Genomic DNA, 19,445 nt, shown 5'->3' on the forward strand with positions numbered 1-19,445 from the left:
AGGTGGAGGAAAACGGAGTTTTCAGGCAGAGAACAGAGCAGCCTCCAAATAAGAGAGTGTAAAGAGACAGGCATCTGAGGTTCTGACTGTAGTTAGGGGCTTTAGGGTGATGGTTGGGTAGTGTAGAGGAGATGTAAACATGGAGACCCACTTGTGGGGGACTCAGAGTTTAATGCATTGAAGCTTGAGGCCATGACGGGGTGTCATCAGAGGATCTTGAGCATCAGAGTGGCAAGGTCACTTCTGGGAGGGCAACGTTGAATGCAGTGCAAAGGACAGATTAGAAGTAGAGAAGCCTGAGGCAGAGGAAGGTACTTCTAGTACCCGGAGGGCAGGTTAAACAGGAAGCGTATTCACATTAGGGAAGCTTTTCTATCTATTCAAGGGCAAGCTTCCTCCGTCAGTATGTGTGGGATGAGGTTGTGTTGTGTGTGTGTGGTGGGGGGGACTTCTGCTGCTGGATGATAAGAAGTCTCTAGCCTAGGAAGTTTCGAGTTTCTCCTTGCCAAGGTCGGTCCACTACAGGTGGGCGATTGCAAGCCCAGGGTGAACGCTTGGCTCCAAGCCCGTCCTGGACAGCCGCCGCGCTCGTCCCCTCCAGGCCCGGGCACTGTCGTGGGCGGTGCAGGGCAGGCGCTCCGGGAGCTGTGCGGCGGCGGCTTGAGGAGGCCTGGCGGGCGGCGACGAGAGGCTGTGCCCCAGTTTGTGTCCAATCAGGGAGTGCGGGCTGTGCCCCGAGCCGGGCAGCAATGCGTAAACAAACCCACGGCAACTCCTCCGCCCCCTTGGCGCGCTCGCCCCGCGCCCGCCGCCGCTGCTGCCGCTACCGCCGCCACAGCGAGCTCCGCTCTCCTCGCGCCCGCCCGCCCGCCAGGCTGCCCAGCCCCCCGCCCCGCGCCGCTCGCACCCCCGCTGCCCCGCCCCGCCCCCGTCGGCGCGGGCTCCCTCACCTACCGCCCCACGCGCGCGCGCGCTCACGCACCAGGCGCCCCGCGCGGCCCGCCCGGATCGTGGCCTCTCGAGATCAAGGTAAGGGCGATGCGCAGAGACCAAGGCGACTTCCCCGCCCGGCACAGCCCGGGGAAGTTTCTGGCGTGGCTGTTTTCCGCTGGGCTAAGGGAAGGCCCCCGGCGCCAAGCGAGCCTGCCGGGCGGGAGGGGGCCGCTCGGCGCCGAGGGTCACAAGTTGCCTAACCTGACATTGGTGCGGGCTGCGCGGCGGGGCGGGCGGCGCACGGAGAGGGGCTGCGCGGCGGGCCCGGCGCTGTGCCGGCTAGGGGAGGGCCCGGAGGAACTTTCTCCTCCCCAGAGGGGCGCCTGCCAGCCCCGGCAGCGGCCCCGTCACAGAAGCAGCGGCTCCCGTGCTGGAGGGAGACCATGAAATGTGTTTGAAGAAGCTGACGCAGTTTGTGACGCTCGCAGCTTCCTGATGGGGACCGGCAACAGTAGCGCCTTCTCCTAAGAGGGACTAGCGGAGTCGGCGCTCGGCCCTTCCCCCGCCCCGGAGCCGTGCGTCCAGGCGCCTAGTTCGGGGGCCGCTGGCTCAGGGTGCGAGCATCTCCTCCGGGCCGGGAGACGGGCCCCGGTAGCGCGCGTCGCTTCCGTTTTGATTAGCTTGGGTTATTATATAAGATGTCACGGAGAGGAAAGGGGCGAGCGGGAGGCGCGTCGGCGAGGACGCTCTGGCCTTCCGCGAGTGGCAGGGAGCGGCAAGAGGCTGGGCCGGGCGGGGACCCACCTGTGCGCCCTCCGCGCCCCCTGCGGGCGCCGCCCGCGCGCGTGTCAGGGTGGGGTAGGGGAACAACCGTGCCCGCCACTCCCCTCCCAGCCCCAAGAACACTTGGGCCGCGGCCGAAATGTGCTGTTTCCTCTCCGCCCCCTCTCCCGGGTCTACACGTTTCTGGCTCCAGGCGTTTGTACTTTGAAACATTTGTTTAATATTAAGGAAGCTGCGTGTGCGGCCGTCATAGTACGCCCGGAACGTGTGGCAGTGAGCTCCAGGGCGGTGAATGAATCATCGCCCCGCGGACCCGGCTTGGATGATTCATGCGGGGTACACACACGCGCGCGTACTCGCCGTGTGCCTCAGACCCAGGGAGAGCGGCCCTTCTGCAGTGATGACGCCTGGAGGGGCTGAGGGGAGATAGTGCAAAAGGGCGACGGGTTTCCCTCCCTTCCACGTTAACTTTGACGGTGTCAGGTTCCCCATCTTCCCCAAGGCTTATTTCGCTTTTTTGGATGGGTGACAAAATTCTACCTGGCTGCTTTAATGAACCGGTGGAGGAAAGCGGATTCGCTGCAGAGCTTGGTACTATCTCATTCAGAATTTGGATGGTGTCGAGTGAGGGAGGTATTGGACTCTGAAGGAATCTTTCTAATAATTTCATCTACTAAAGCAGCTATTCAGTAATTAGCAAATATAAAAAATAAGTGTATCTTTAAAAAATAAGTGGCTCCTTAAGTGGATGATCTGAAAGACTACATTTTGTGCTTTTTGTTTGTTTGTTTTAAAGACCAAATTCTAAACAGCACCTAGTTTACCATTCATAAACAGATTTTTTCTCCCACTGTGAACACCCTTAAACACTAACTTGACTCATTCCCATCCCACTCCACACTTGTAGGATAAATAAAGTTTTGTCATCATATTAGGCTCCTCTCAAATAGTGGCTATCCACCCAGGCCCTCTCCATTACTCTACTAACCTCTTGACCCTTTCCACCTCAACCACCCTACTACACTGTCCTATTTGATTTTCTTCATAGCATTTAATTGTGTTCGATATATTGTTTAGGTCTTACAGAAATGTAAGCTGCACTGTGGTAGGGTATTTCATTTGTTCACTGCGTATAACCTTAACATCTAGAACAGTGCCTGGTATATATTAGGCGCTTGGAATTTATTGAAGAGTGAATAAATTAACTCTTTTCCTGGTTTCTTGGTAGGGCTATCTTTGACAGTTTGAATGGAATGCCTTTTATGGGAAGTCACCACAGTGATAAAGTTTTAATTTTCTCTTTTGACTTCTAATTTTGATTGATTTCTGTCTTCTGTGCTGTTAACTTACAAGATGGCTTTAAGCATCCTAACCTTGGTATGAAGGAAGAAGGTATTTGGATCCTTGTCAAGAAAAAGTGCATTACTGTGTAGGTTAGTGGATGATTAAAAATATTATCTGTGCTACTTGAAAAAGTAGTGCAAAACACTGAAGCAGAATCTGCAAAGTAAAATTCTCACATTCCGGTATGTTCCCACTCATTTCAAATACTGATATTCCATATTCCTTCCTCCCCACTACTTGTAAACTATCCTCAAACTTAGCTGTAGTGTGGAAAGGTCTATAGTAGATGTAAAGTATTAATTTGACTAAATGAATACAAGATTTATTCTACAAAGGCCTTAATTCAAATTTATTGTTGTGGTCAATATCAGTAACTCCATAGATGAGTGCATAATAGTTGTTTAAAATTACAGTGTAAAAAACACAACTATAATGTAAACATCTTAAATGAATTGTAAAGAATTAAAGATTAGTCAAGAATGTGATGAAAGAAGGATTTTTGGATACTCTTGTAGATGATTAACTTTGATAAACTTTGTTATAAATAATAAACTTTGGATGCATACTAATCAGTTTTAATCTTGTAGCAATACTTTTTATAATTTAGTACTCCAAAGTTAAAGAAGAGTGTGCACTTTTCATAACAGTAACTGTGATCACTTTTAGAAGCTTAATCTCAAGAGTTATCTCAAAGAAGATCAAATTTTAGAGCTAAAAGAGACCTTGAAATTATTTGGCACAGTTCTTTCCTTTTTAACAATCTGTTTACTGAGGAAATTAAGGCATAGTGAGATGATTTGCCCAAGATACAGTCTGGGATTAGAACTGAGTCCTGATTCCTACTCTAGGCCTTACATTGTTGGAAGTCCCTGAATTAGCCTGAGCGCCCATGGAGCCGTGGAGGTCCTCCCGTCAGTAGATGCAGGCAGCAAAAGTATGTGTTTTCCAGCTTTGTACCCTCCAATATCCCTGGACATCTAGGTACTTAATGAAACTTGTTGAATGTGGTTGGACAAATGAATTTTTAAGTTGAAAATGTATTAAAGAAGGGAAAAGTAGGAAAACAAATTTATTTTCTAGATTGAAGACGTTTTCTGATAATAGAATGAGAATGTTGGGGGCTGAAGAATGTAGCTCAGTGGTAGAGCACTCACTTAGCAAGTAATCAAGGAAATCAAGGTCCTAGGTTTGATTTCCCCAGCACCCAAGAAAGGGGCTTGGGAGTCAACCTACAACAGTGTAGAGCTGGCAATACTGCTCAATGATAGAGGTCTTGTCTGACAAGCATGAGGCCCTGGGTTCGACCCCCAGCACCACAAAAATAATTAACAAATAAATTAATTGTTTTTTAAAAAAACAGAGCAAGAGAGAAAAATGAGAAAATGTTAGCAGTAAATAACCTTAAATTCAGTAAAACTACTGATTAATTGCTAAATTTTCATGCTCCCAAGATTTTTTTAATGACTTAAAACTTATTAAGTATTCAGATCACTTAGTTGGCATATTCACTGGAGAAACAGTAGGAGACAGGAGTCAGAACATCAAGTAGGGCTTGTATCTGCCACAGTATTCAATAGAAAACCAAGTCTTTCCAGCCAACCAGTTGGGGCTGAAACTCAGCTCTGCTTCTAACAAGCAGTATTCTATACAGCAAGCTACTTAATGTCATGGGACATTCTCTCATCTCTAAAGCGTGTATGTGGTGGTGGTAGGGTGCCCTTTACCTTGAAGGATTGTTGTGATACTGGCATAATATATAAAGAGCCTGCTTGCTATGTATGAGGCCCTTGATAAGTAATAAGTGCTATAGTTACAACTATTGATTTGTATGACCGTGGGGATCAGCATAATCTCTAATTCTTCAAATTCCTCAACTATAGAATTTGTGGTTGGGATGGGGGAAGAATCTCTAATGTCTTATCCGACACTTTATGATTTGGGGAACCAATTAAAATACACAACTCAGCGATTTTAGTTTAAGTAAAATGATTTCTATACTCTTGATCTAATGAGAGGAACTACAAAATAATGGTTAGTTTCTAGGCCTAAGAATTTGCTTTAATTAACTTTGATGAAATGAAGTATAATTTATTATTTTATTAATAAGTTAATATTATTTTATTATTATAGGATACAAATGTAAGTTGAATGTTCTCTTACTCAGCTTACTATAGGTCAGGCAGTACAAGGAGGACATGGGTTAATTCTTCCTTTGAGAAGCTCAACAGTCATATAGAGGGTAAGACAGGTAATGAGAGCCTGTGTTACATGGAAGAACTATGACAGAGGCACAAAGAAAATGCTTTTAAGAGAAGGAAAAAAAAATCTATTACTACACGAAAATTTGGGGAAAGTATTAGGGAATTTTGAGCAAGGCCTTAAAGAATTGGTCGGACATCAACTAGCAGAAATTTGGAAACCAGCCTTTATTAAGATTTGAAGCAAAGAATATAGGAGCTTATGCAGGAATGGAGAAGAAAGTGGTTATGATGGAGATTGAGGAGCATGGAAGCAGTTTAATGGGAGAGAAGGCGGCATGGGAAGATTAGGAACACATTGTGAAGCATCTCAAATGCTAGACTAAGCCTGTTGATTAGAGAACCACCAAAGATATGCTAAGTGGGGAAATGGTGTGTTCAAAGCTGTGCTTTAAGACTGATCTGCATTGGGAACCATGGGTAGTCCCAGTTAGGAAACTGTTAAAATAGTCTCCAGAAAAGAAGGGATGATAACCTAAATTAGGGTGGGGGCAATCAAGTTGGCTGAGATACATTTAGAAGTACATGCAAGAGAATTTATTGGCTCATTGCATGTGGGAGTTGAGGGAGAATCAAAAATAGAAGCTGAGTAACCTAGGATGGGATTGATAGGAATTCAAATAGATGCTCAGGAAAAACCACTAATAATATACCTGCAGGTAGTGCTCTATCAATAAATATCTGTCTAATTTATGGAGATGTTTATATATTAGGAATTGGATATGTTAACTTTTTTGTGCCTAAGAACTATCTAGATGAATGAGAACCATTAAAACAGAAAGATTGGAGGCATTCTTTTGGGGGAGGATAATAAACCTATGAGGATATCCAGAGTGTGTAGGTGAGAATAATAAGAGGCCTGGGCAGAGCCTTGGGAAAGAATATTTGAAGTCTTGGAGAAAGACAGAAGGTAGAAGCCAAGATACTGAAAAGAGAAGCATAAGAGAATGAGGAAAAGATAGGTGATATGGTTTATATATTAGGTTCGATCCTCAGCACCACATAATAATTTTAAAAAGTTATTATGTTTACCTACAACTAAAAATATTTTTTAGAAAAAGAAAGGCAAGGAAGGAGAATTTGGAGGAGCCTAATAAAATTGAGGGGCTGAAATTGAAGAATTGCAGGTGCTCATTAGATTAGTCAGTGAGACCATTATTAGTAGCCTTTGAAGAGCAGGGTTCATTAGGCAATGGGAACAGAGGTCAGTTGGATACCTGAGGTATGCCTGAATGGAAGGGAAATGGAGAAAGCAAATATAAATTGTGGCTAAGCTATGAAAATTGAAGAACTTAATAATGAAGGTAATGAATGGATGTGAAATTTTCTTAAATAGAAGACTGCACAGAAAGCCCAGGACTGTTTGTGGGGGGAGTAGCTACCAATGGAGGGGAAGAAACTAAGACCAAGGGAGCAAGTAAGAGGAGAATTAATGTGCCAGGCAGTCCTCAGGAAGGACAGGAGCAAAATAGGGTGACCTTATATCTGGATTACCCAGGACAAGCATACTTGTTATCCAAGTTTAATTAATTATGGAATAATATTTGGACAGATAATACCCATTTTTAATCTAAAAGAAATTATTCTGAAAACAAATTATTTGATCACCCTAATTATGATAAAGAAGTTTTTTGTGAAAAAAAAAACACATGGTGATAAGACAAGAAAAACAAATAAAAAGTATACTGATTGGGAAGGAAGATAAAAGTGTCATTATTTGAAGATAACATGATTCTATATAAAACATCTGAAATAACCAGAAAAGCCTCCTAAAACTAATAAGCAGTTATAGTAGAGGTACAGGATACAAGGTTAATATACAAAAATTAATCACTTTCCTAAATACAAGAAATGAAATGACAAAATTTGAAATTAAGAATATAGTCCAATTTAAATTAGCATCCAAAAAGAAATGAAATACTTAGGTATGAACTTAACAACATGTATAATATCCATGTGAGGAAAACTATAAAACTGATTACGTAAATCAAAGAAAAAACTTAAATAGATGGAAAGAGATTCTGTGTTCACAAAGAGGAAGACTCAGTATTGTCAAGACTTCCCAATTTGATTTATAGATTCAGTGCAATCTCAGTCAAAATTCTAACAAGTTATTTTGTGGATATTGACAAATTTCTCTAAGGTTTATAAAGCAAGGCAAAAGAAACTTCTAGATAGGGCAGAGGGGTTGGAGGGGAAGGGAGGGGGTGTGGGGTTAGAAATGATGGTGGAACATGATAATCATTATTATCCAAAGTACATGTATGAAGACATGAATTGGTGTGAATATACTTTTTATACAACCAGAGATATGAAAAATTGTTCTCCATATTGTAGTAAGAATTGTAATGCATTCCACCATCATTTATAAATTAAAAAAAGAAAGAAAGAAACTCAAGCAAGAAAGGCAAGAGACCCAGAACAGCCAACACAATAGTGAAGAACAACAAAATTAGAAGAAAGATAAACAACTTAACTTTAAGACTTACCATAAATATGTAGTAATCCAGGCAATGTGGTACTGACAAAAGATTAAACAAATAGTTCAGTGGAATGGAATAGAGATACCAGAAATAGACCCTACATAAAGATAACTGACTTTGTGAAAAGAGAAAAGGTAATAAAATGAAGAGAACATCTTTTCTCCAAATGGTATTGGAACAATTGGACATCCACATGAAAAAAATAAATCTAGATAGACCTATACTCATTATAAAAATGAACTCAAAATGAATCACACCCCTGAATATTAAGTTATAGAACTCCTAGAAGATAGCATAGGAGAAAATTTATCTGACCTTTGATTTGGTGATAGCTTTTTAGATATGACATCAAAGGCAGGATTCAGGGAATAAAGATTTGATAAACTATGCTTTTATTAAAATTTTTCAAAAGTCTGCCTCACAAAGGACATTGTCGAGAGAATAAAAAATGAGCCCATAGACCGAGAAACAATATTTGGGGAAGACATGCCTAATAAAGGACTATAACTCAAATATACAAATAACTCTTATAATTCAATAATAAAAAAACACCCAAATTAAAAAATAAATGGGCCAAAGTCTTTAACAGACATCTCACCAAAAGAAAATATACAACTGGCAAATAAACATATGAAAAGATGTTCCACATCAAGCACAATCAGGAAAATGCAAATTAAAGCAAGTGATATACCACTACATACCTCTTAGAATGGCCAAAATCTAGAACACTGACAACACCTAATGGTAACAATGAAATGGAACCACAGAAACATTCATTGCTGGTGAGAATGCCAAATAGTACAGGCATTTTGGAAGACTGTTTGGTAGTTTCTTAGAAAACTACACTTACTTTTACCATGCAATCCAGCAGTTTCTTTCCTTGGTGTTTGCCAAAAGGAGTTGGAAACTTCTGTTCACCAAAAGAAAAAAAAAGAAAAAAAAACCTGTACAGTGGTATTTATAGCAATTTTATTCATAATTGAAGTAACCAAGATATTCAACTTTGAAGCAACCAATATATCATTCAGAATAAACTGCTATATCCAAACAATGGGATATTATTTGATGCTAATAAGAAAGGAAGAAATGAGCTAACAAGCCATGAAAAGATTTATGGAGGAAACTTACATGCAGATTAAGAAGTACAAGAAGGCAATCTCAAAAGGCTACATATTGTATGATCGATTTTAATTACATGACATTCTGGAAAAGTAAAAACTATGGAGACATAAAAAGATCAATGGTTGCCAGGAGTTAGGGTAGAGGGGCAGGGATAAATAGGCCAAACACAGAGGACTTTTAGAGCACCAAAAGTACCCCATATGATACTATAATGATGAAACATGTTGCTATACATCTGTCCAGACCCATAGAATGTACAAGCAAAAAAGTGCAGATGTGACATGGAGAAAGAGAAATTAGATGAAGGCAAAAGAGGTTCTGAGTTTTAAGGAGCAAAGATGGGAGAGGGCTGTATTTAAATGTGTTGTTCTCTTTTGTTGATTTGCTAGAAATAAGTTGAGAGTGAGACATGAAGATGAGATAGAGGATCCTGAGTCAGAAAGACTTGGAAAGCTGTGGATCTACATGCAATTTGAAGATCCAAAGGTGATGAGGCCTGGACAAGTTGCTAGAAGGCCTTGCTCCAGTGATAGCATAAATGGTTATTGTATTCATGACTTTTTCCAGCAATGCTCAGAAAATTTGGAAGTGAAGATGGTGTGGGTGTCACTGAAACTTCCAACTCCATATGGGTCCTCAGTTGAGTGGAAGGGGCTAGAGACTGAGTACAGGGATGAGGCCAGCCTGTGTGATGGCTGGTTCTGCAGGAGCAAAGGAGAGTGAGAAATGGGAGGAACATTATGAGGGTAATGGTAAAGGGCACGAGGAACTTTCAGGGGATTTTATAATTATGGAGGGATCAGTTCTGAGTGATGATGTTATTGCAAAGTGTGGCCAAACTTTTTTTTTTTAATATTTATTTATTGGTTATTGGCGGACACAACATCTTTGTTTGTATGTGGTGCTGAGGATCGAACCCGTGTCGCACGCATGCCAGGCGAGCACGCTACAGCTTGAGCCACATCCCCAGCCCAGTGTGGCTGAACTTGAGGATTGCGAAGGGACTCAGGTCATTGGAGGCAGAAGGTCATTAATTGGTCTTAAGTCATGAGACCAAAGTATCAAAATGATTGTATAACAGTGCCAATATCTGTTTTTAAAAATTAGCAGAGATTATGCATGTTAAAGCCTTTCTGAGCATTTAGTTCATAGGGTTGGAAAGTGCCTTAAAGGTGTTAAGAAGGTATTCCTTCCTTTAAAAGATAAGGAAGCTCTAAATTCTTTCAGACACTTTCTAGAAATGTGCTAAAGATCACAGACATGTGGCAGAGCTGGCACTGGAGAGAACTAGTTTCCCTGAATCTCAGTTAATATTGTCCTGTAGGACAGAATTAATTAAAGTATCCAATCAACAAAATCTTAGAAAGCTTCCCCAAGTACAACTTTTCCAGTACTTTAGAAAACACTAGTGTAAAAGTGCGCAGAAATCAGCCAAGGAGAGCTATGGTGTACGAAGCCATGTGCTCTGACTTCTAACTAAAGGCAGGTGATGGCATCTTTGAAGAAGACCCATAAAAAAACACCACCAGTTTTTTAAAAGTTAAGAGTCAATGGGAGGGCTGAGGCTGTAGCTCAGTGGTAAAGTGCTTGCCTCGTATGTGTGAGGCACTGGGCTCAATCCTCAGAACCACATAAAAATAAATAAAGATACTATGTGTTCATCTACAACTAAATAAATATTTAAAAAATAGGAATTCCCTCTTGAAGTTGTGACTGCATTTAAAAAAAAGAATCAATGGGTAAACAAAATATGAACTTCATTACTAATGAAGGCTAGATTGGAAAATATACCTTGATGTGAATCCCAAAATGATCTCATGCACCTCCATTCCCCTATTCTAAATTTCACATGGAAAGTTTGAGGCTACAGAACAGAAATACTCACCCAGGTTTCTGCCTTTTACTGTCCAGGTAGAGAGCAAGAGGAAGAAGCCAAATACTTCATGCTGAATATCTTTGATAGAAAAAGGCCATCCATTTTAGAACTGAGACCTGTGAAACAGTCACACTTGCTCCACCTCTATGGGGAAGAATATGGTGTAGGATGAGATGCCAGGAGTGGATACCTAATATCCTCCTGAGTGGCAAAGAGGTGTTGTTTTCCCTTTAACATAAACTTATTGAATACTTATAACTTTGTTGTTTGCATTTGAATTGAACTACTCTCTAAGGCATCAGGTGCATTGTTATGAACTGTGAGTGGATGAGATGACCAAGAACAGTTTGACCACAGACCCTTGGTTTATCAGTTTTGCAACCACACTTCCTGGCTCCCTCCTTCCTCACTGGGCATCTCAGGAAATTCATAGATGTCATGACAGAGACTACCAGCTTTGAGATCCTGTCTTAGAAATAAGAACTTTGGAAAAGTAGGGGTTTTTTTTTCCTTTCTTTTCCCCTTGTAAAATATTTAAGCCTTTTTAGACTTATGTTACTATTTTATGTCCTGATTCTGTCACTATTTTTAATCCTTGCTTTTTTTGTGTGATGATGGGGATCAGACCCAGGACTTCACACATGCAAGGCGAATTCTACCACTGAGCTATATCCCCGGTCTACTATTTGTAATCTTATTAACCAATTATTAAGTGCCCCAGTTTCCTCATCTGTAACATGGGAGAATATAATCTTTGTACTGTCTCCTGAGGATTTCATGTGAAAGTTCTTTGCAAATAGTGATATGCAAATGTAAAGTATCAATATTACCATGGGGGATGCAATGTCAACTGTGAAGTTTAAGAAATTTTATTTTAAATGTTTTATTTAAAATGTTTTGAGTAAAACAAACTATTTAAATGTGGTGGAATATGGGTTTAGCCTTTTAAAATAAATCATAGCAGTTTTTCTCCTTTATCCATGTCAGACTGTATATTAATTCTAGCCAAGTGAGATGAAGGCAGTAAGCTCTCTGACAAGTGAAATTTCTGCCTTATCTATTTCTCTTTTAACATTTTTTAGAAAAGTTCTTTTTATTGCAAAACATAATATATACAGAAAACTTTTGAAATGTAAATGTACACTTTAATGAATTGTGAAAAGTAAGCAGCCATACAACTACCACCCAAATCAAGAACTAGACAGATTTAATAAAATCAAATTCCCCATGGGAATTTTTTCTCCTGTTAGATGCTTGGTGGTTTCCCCCAGACCAACTGGGAAGTCATGATTAGTAGCAGGAGGCAATTATCAAGTTTTGGTGGGTCCAAGCTATATGCTCATTTCAAATGGAATTAGACGAAAGGTGTAATATTAGTGTTTTGTTCTAATGATTCTCTTGGAATTTCTTATTTTTATAGCTGCAAATTTAGTGTTTAGGGAAAGCACTGTGTCTTCAGACTTAAAAGATTAAAATATTTAGGCTAATCATCTTTATATTCGTTCCCTTTTACATGAGAGTGAAAAGATTGTGATCCTTTGGATATGAGAAAGGTCTTCATGCTTGTTTATTTTTTTAAAGTTTTCTTTTTCCTTCCTTTGCCTGTTTTTAGAAGCAATACAGACAAGATTCAAGTACTGGTGATGGCTTTATATAGTACACAGAGGTCTGCTTGGAAAATACTTGACAGTTATCAAGGCAAATACCTTTCAGCTCAGGTCACCCACCATAGCTGGATATGAAGTGGCAGGAAGGATTCAGTGAAAAAGCTTTATTGCTTGAAAAATACGTATTTCCTTTCTTTAATATTAGTCTAGTGTTATAAGTCCTATCATGTTTTAAGACTAAATTAATAAATTAATAGATTAAAAGTCTTTTGTGTTATTCAGAAAAGAATTCTCTTGAATAATATTTTTCTGTGATTAAGAAAGACTTTTCTCACATTTTAATAAATAGTAAGAAAATTGAGAAAATAGCTACTCAGATGTGTCTATAAAACAGAAAAATCAATGTGTTCTAAAAGAAATCAATAAAGAAAGAATCTTCTTTGATGGCAGTCTCTGTGGTTGTAAGATTTGGTTAATGGGTCTTCAAATTAGAATTTGGTACATTGAATATATGTGTTTACTATTAGTCCTTCCTGAAATCAAAGAACTCTTTTCTAAGTAAACTAAGAAGCCTTAGAGAAAAGACCTAGAGATGCTGACATTTGAAGTCCCACAATGAAAAAAAAAAAAAAAAAGACTTATGACTTATTCTTTCTACAGTGAACCAACCAGTCAACAACCCCACAACCCTATTTCCTCCCACCCACCATGAACATGGAACTCACAGTCAGCTTTTTAATGCCTTGCTCTTGAATACAATTATGTGGCCAATAAATATGAGACATTTGAAGAAAGCCTTCAACAACGACAACAACAAAAAAGACTGAAATCAAATAAATATGAAAGCAACAACAAAATCAACCATGGAGCCAGGTGCGGTGGCACAAGCCTGTAATCCCAGGGACTTGGGAGGCTGAGACAGAAGAATCGCAAGTTCAAAGCCAGCCTCAGCAACTTTGAGGTGCTAAGCAACTCAGTGAGACCCTATCTCTAAATAAAATTCAAAAAAGGGTTATAGATGTGGCTCAGAGGTCTAGTATAGTACCCTGAGTTCAATCCCCTCACCAAAAAAAAAAAAAAAAAAAAAAAAGAAAAAGAAAAAGAAAAAAGAAAAAAAGTGGAGAAAGAGAAATGCAAAGAGAAGAAGAAAATGAAAGTAATCAAAACTAACCTACTTAATATGTAGAGAGATGAAAAAATTGCTCCCATAAAATAAGAACAGGGACTGAAAAAATAATAACCAAAGAATAAGAAATAGATCTTAATATTTAAAAGTAAAATGGCAAAAAATGTCGTTAAGCAGAACAAGAAGATCAAGTAAAAATTAAAAGCAAAGATATCAAAATTAGGAGAGAAGAAACAGAAATACAGGATCAGTTCAGCAGCTCTCATATCAAACTAATGAGAGTTCTGGAAAGAGACTACAGAGAAAAGCAAAGGACAGGGGAGATTACCAAAGAAGTAATACAAGATTTTTCCCCAGAACTGGAGGACATTAATTTGAGGATTAGCCAGGAGAATGAGGAAAAAAGACCACAAAAGACACCGACTGTATGAATCATATCACTGTAAAATTTCAACATACTAAGGAAAACAGAGCTACCCTAAATCCTGCAAAACAGGTTGCATGCAAGAAGATTGGAAAGTGGAATGGGACTAGATGTCATAACAGCAACACTGGAATCTTCAGAACAGTGGATTCATTGCTTCAGAATTCAGGGAATTTTTCTCAAAGTAAAATTTTAAATGCATCAAACTCTCAAATGCAAGGTAAAATAAAAACATTTTGAGATAAAAGATCTAAAAATTTTATTCACTGTGAAATTTCATAGGAAGCAACTGGAAGGTATCTTTTTAAAAAAATCTTAAGTTGAGGATAAACCATGACAAGATATTATGTGAAATTCCAGAAGCAGATAGTCTGATATAAAAAGAAAGAAAAATAAAAAGAAAGAAAGAAAATTCCATAATGACAAGTTTTAGAAGCTAATCTAGATCCAAATAGAAGGCAGGATGATTCCAGGAAGAATAACTTATAGGAGTTTCCAAGTAAAAATAAAAACAAACCTGATAGATGACCTGATACATTTGGCCAGGTGTAAAATATTTTTCAGAAGGAGTTTCTAGATCCTGTGAAACTTTGAGGATGAATTACCAATTCAAAAAATTGCAAACTCCAGAAAAATAAATGGTTGTATAAGAAAGAAACAGAGTGAAAATGGCTCAGCACATATTTACAGAGGTCATGATAATATAAATCACTAGAGTGCTAGTTAGAGTGTAAGGCTATGCTGCTATAATAGACACTCCTCAGATTGTGACTTAAAGAACAAAGTAATTTATTTTCATCTCATGTGTCAGTTCAAGGTGAGCATTTCAAGTGGGTTGATGTGCCTGCTTCATACAGTCATTCAGGAACCCAGATTTCTTCCATCCTGTTCTCCAGGAATTCTCTAGGGCATTGCCCTAATCTGTATGGTCAAAACCTGGTCAGTCAATGTCTGTGATCCAGCACATAAGAAGAGGAAAGGGTAGCAAGGGACAGAGGTGTAAGACCCGAGCCTGGAGGTGGCGTACATCACTTTTGCTTAGATTCTAACAGCAGAAATGTAATCACGTGGCCACACCTAGGGGCAGTATTCAGAATTTTTACAACTGGTAGCCCAGCCACTGACAAGTCAGAACACAGGTCTGCTGTGGAGTGGAGGCAGGTCTTGAAAGCTCCCAGGTGCATCACATGCTAACTCTTTGTTTGCTGGATTATGGGAAATGGCGGGTTGGGGAGTGTCCAAAAGAAGGATTAGATAAAACTTGGGTAGCAGCTATTTACCAGCTGGTGTAGAAGTCTTTTAATGGTAATTAGTAGAGCTATCCTAAGCCATACAGACTAATTATTGATTTTAGCTATACCTGATGCAAGGGAAACTGGGAAAAAAAATGTTGCCATGATTCTATCAGGTGAATGGAAGGGGATCAACTGGTATATAGTGGGACATCTGCAGTTAACTAGTTAATAAATGTCTAACAATAAATCAAGAAACATACACATATTGTTTAGGATATGAAACTAAATTTCAGAAGAAATAGCTAAAAATTTTCTTAGTAATTCCCCTTAGTGGAGAGGTGAAGCAGGGTACTGCTCTTTTTCATATTCAACTTGATAGTATACTTTGAGTTTTCGAATAATTTTCATGGGTTATTTGGATAAAATTAAAACTAGTAATTAGTGATTTTCATGGATAAAAATAAAATTAGTAAGAAAAAAGGGTAATACGGTGGTAATGAATCAATTGGAGAATGATTTACCTTGTATCCAGAACTTTAAAATATGTATATTAATTGTGAAGAAGCATTCTTGCTTTGAAGTTAGAATTCTTCCCCACAACTGTGATCCCAGCACTCACTCTGTCTCCAAAATAGTTTAGGGGAGCTTTTAGAAACTTCGTATAACCCCCCTTTCCAAGATTCTGATTTATTTCACTTATTGCTGGGCCCTAGAGAATTAGTAATTTTAAAAACTCCCCAACTGCTTCTGGGCTAGCCCCTCCAGCCAAGTAGTTTAAACATCTTTGCTTCTAAAAATCTTTTGTATTCTTCCCACTCTGATCTCTCTCACTACTTCCACTTCAAGTAAGACCTTCTCTACCCTAGGTCTGAACTAGTATGATCCCCTTCACATCAGACTAGTGGAAGGACAAAAAGGGAGAGAGATGAGAGAGGGCATTCAGATGTGAGTAATGGAAATGGTTGTCAGAGAGCCAGTGTCTCTTTTTGTTCTGTACAAACTACTTAAATTGATGACCTTATCTTGAATTTCTTATGGAATAATTTTAGGTCTCAAGTTCAAGCAAATCTGACCTTAGTAGCATATTGTTATATCCTTACCTTTAGTGTTAACTCTTGGGGCTATATCAGCTGTACCCCCAGGTTGCCTTCCAGTTTTTTTCTCTTCCCTGGATTTTCCTTCTTAATCTCCCAGCTGCGGTCTTCCAAGAATTCATAAGTAGAAACATTTCCAGTTTGCAACCAAGATCACCAACACTTTTCATAGCTCACTTGTTTCTATGAAGGAATTCTTAGGTGATTAATAAACAGGTCATGAAGGAACATAAGAACTATATAGTTTCCCAAAGTTAGAAGGTTTTTTAAATCGGACTTTAAAGAGATTTTGTATTACCCAAAGAAGAAATGTTTGTTGTGTATATGGGATAAGTGTTCTAGACATCAAGGAAAAACTTTTTTTTTTCCAGTTCTAGAAATGGAATTAAGGGCCTTGCTCATGCTAAGAAAGCACTCTACCATTGAGCTACTTTCCCCAGCTCAAAACTTCTTTATTTTGTAAAAAGTCTAACTAGATTTTTTTCAAACATCAAGTTACAGATAAAACTTACTTTGTACCTTTCCCCAGTTCTGTTCTTGGCCTCCCTAAACTCCGCTGCCCCCATGAATCAGATGTATAAATGATCTACTTATAACTGGTTCACATCAAGTCAATGCCCTCTCTTATGTAGTGTGAGAACTTGCCTCTAGCATTCTGTTCATGTATGGGGAGCTATCCTGGATGGCTTCTGGGGAATATATATACATTCATACCACTGGACCAGAATATGTTTTTTTAAAAAAAAATTCTTATTCTTTTAGTACTTTTATTTTATTTATGTGGTGCTGAGGATCGAACCCAGGGCCTCGAACGTGCTAGGCGAACACTCTACCACTGAGCCACTACCCCTGAGCCAGAATGGTTTTTTTTTTTTAATTTATTTTTTAATACTTTTTAAAATTTTATTTATTTTTTAATGTGGTGCTGAGGATCGAACCCAGGGCCTTGCACGTGCTAGGTGAACACTCTACCAGTGAGCTACAACCCCAGCCCCCAGAATAAGTTTTTTAAGGTGAGGGATTGATTCATCTCATCATCAAATCTTAAAGTTTGCCAACTTGATCCAAGACTCTTTTTAGGCCAGTGTTTCTCACACACAAACCACTGGGAATGAATGGCTTTACATCACAGGTTCTGAATTAGTAGTTCTCAGAGAGGATCTGAGAGTTTGCATTACTAATAAGCAAGGTTCTCGCTAGTGGTCTCAACCCTGGTTGTACACTGGAAACATCTGAGAGCTTTTTAAAAGTACTGGTATCTGGAATCTATCTGTGGTGATTCTGATTTATTTGGTTTAGGATAGGGCCTGGGCATGATGTATAGGTAGAAATGATATAGATATCTCAGATTTGACATTAAAGTGAGAATAGGTTGAGAACCATTGTTACAAGCTTGGAACACTTCTTCTGTGACTCATAGTAAAGATCTTCATGTGTGGATTTTGTAGCAATCTGAGAAGCACCTCACATAAACTCTATGATGTAAATATATGTGCTTTGTGGATACAGAACATGGAGAAGGGGATCCTCTTCATGATCAGGTTCCTGGAGATGATATGGAAGAGGCTTACTAGGGGAATATTCTAAGAATGAAAAAAAAAATGGTCTTTTCATAAAGAACAGAACCCATATGTCAACTGATATACCAAGGTTTGAATTGATGATTGAATGAGAATTTGGCATCTCTTTGTTCAAGAGACCCTTCTGTTTTCTGTGTCCTTTCAATAGTATGTTATAAACACAACCTTGATGCTTTGTTTTCATCAGAGAAAATTTTGCATTTATTTCTTACTTTTTATCTCTGTTTATGTTTACCTAAAAATATACATGCCTGCAAAACTTCTGCATAGTTAGAATTTCTAGTATTAGCATGTTTCATTGACCTTAGTTAGAAAAATTTAGGGTATTTTTTTTTTTTTTTTTTTTTTTTACATTCACTTGTCCTCAAATTTGAGTGACTAAACATCCTGATAGAAGGACTGTTGTTACACTCAGGAGCTCCCATTGCTAATGGCAAATTGATGAGTTGTTTGCTCAAAATTCATGGGCCTTTGTTTAAATGTGAAGCGTTTTGTTGTTATTTCAAAGATGATCCCAGAAGCAGAGAAAACAATTTATATATATATATATATATATATATTAAAGTTATGGCTAATAACACCTTCTTGAAAACAATAAGCTTTAAAACCAGTGGATTAAAATGAAATATAATTGTGCTGTTAAGGAATTGGAATTTTCTCCTGTACTCCCCACTATTGAGTCATAAAAAACTTTGATTTTTCTTTTCTTGAGATATATATATATATATATATATATTTTTTTGTCTGCTGCATGGTCACTGTCTTCAGTAAGATGGTCTTTATTTGTATTCATGTTAATTTCCTCCCTGAACTTCCCTACTGCCATCTTGCCCCTTAGATTCTTATGGAGGTAAATGTGTGGGTATGGCCCCCTCCTTGTGAAGAATTGAGAGTGTCTTGTAGTGTCTTCTGACTTGGCCTACTTTTTCTCCACCCACACCCTCCATCACTTCCTTTAGGAGAGATTGAGGATTGGGAAGGAAATATGTGAGATGTGAAGGGAAAGGTAAAGAGGCATGAAAAAGTGGTTTGGGGGAGTAAATGGCACTGGGGAAGCGAAGTGTGGTTCCTGGATAGTGTGAAAGGTCTATTGAGCTGGGTGATTGTAGATTTAAGTGAGGCACAGATATAGATGACATGGACCTTGTTTTCTGCCAATGCCTGATCAACCTTTTCAGTTTCTTTTCTCTGCTTTTGTGTAGACCGGGGCCTCCATCAGTAACACTTTCCCTATCTTTGCTTGGAAAATCCATCTCCTCTTTTAAGACCCCGATGGATAATTTTGTCCTCTTTTCAGACCTTCTCCCTTTACTCCCATGGTATTTAGTCATCTCCCTCCATTCTGTCCCCATTGTCCCATTAGCCAGCCATTGTTGTTACACTTTCTCTGCCACAACAAGCATCTGTTCACATGGATCCCCACCAGGTTGTGAACTCGGCATGGGTCAGTATGTGATTATTTGAAATTCCTGTTCATAACACGGAATGTGGTACGTACTATACCCAAATAATAAATATTGGGTAAATGAATGAAAGATTCTCAACCTTGTAAATTGTTGTGATTGGGGTTGGGGGTTCAA

At 39.3% G+C, this 19,445-nt stretch overlaps 1 protein-coding gene across 1 annotated transcript in view; it reads left to right on the forward strand.

The window, feature by feature from the left end:
• Nucleotides 1-440: 440 nt before the first annotated feature.
• Nucleotides 441-19,445, forward strand: part of PCGF5 (polycomb group ring finger 5) — a 99,033-nt gene continuing 80,028 nt past the window's right edge. Inside the window, exon 1 of the mRNA XM_081268038.1 lies at nt 441-1,029. The gene's annotated coding sequence lies outside the window, so the exon portion shown is untranslated. The remainder of the gene's footprint in view (nt 1,030-19,445) is intronic.

This window comes from Spermophilus citellus (assembly GCF_964194105.1).
Source record: "Spermophilus citellus genome assembly, chromosome: 15".
Taxonomy (NCBI): Eukaryota; Metazoa; Chordata; class Mammalia; order Rodentia; family Sciuridae; genus Spermophilus; species Spermophilus citellus.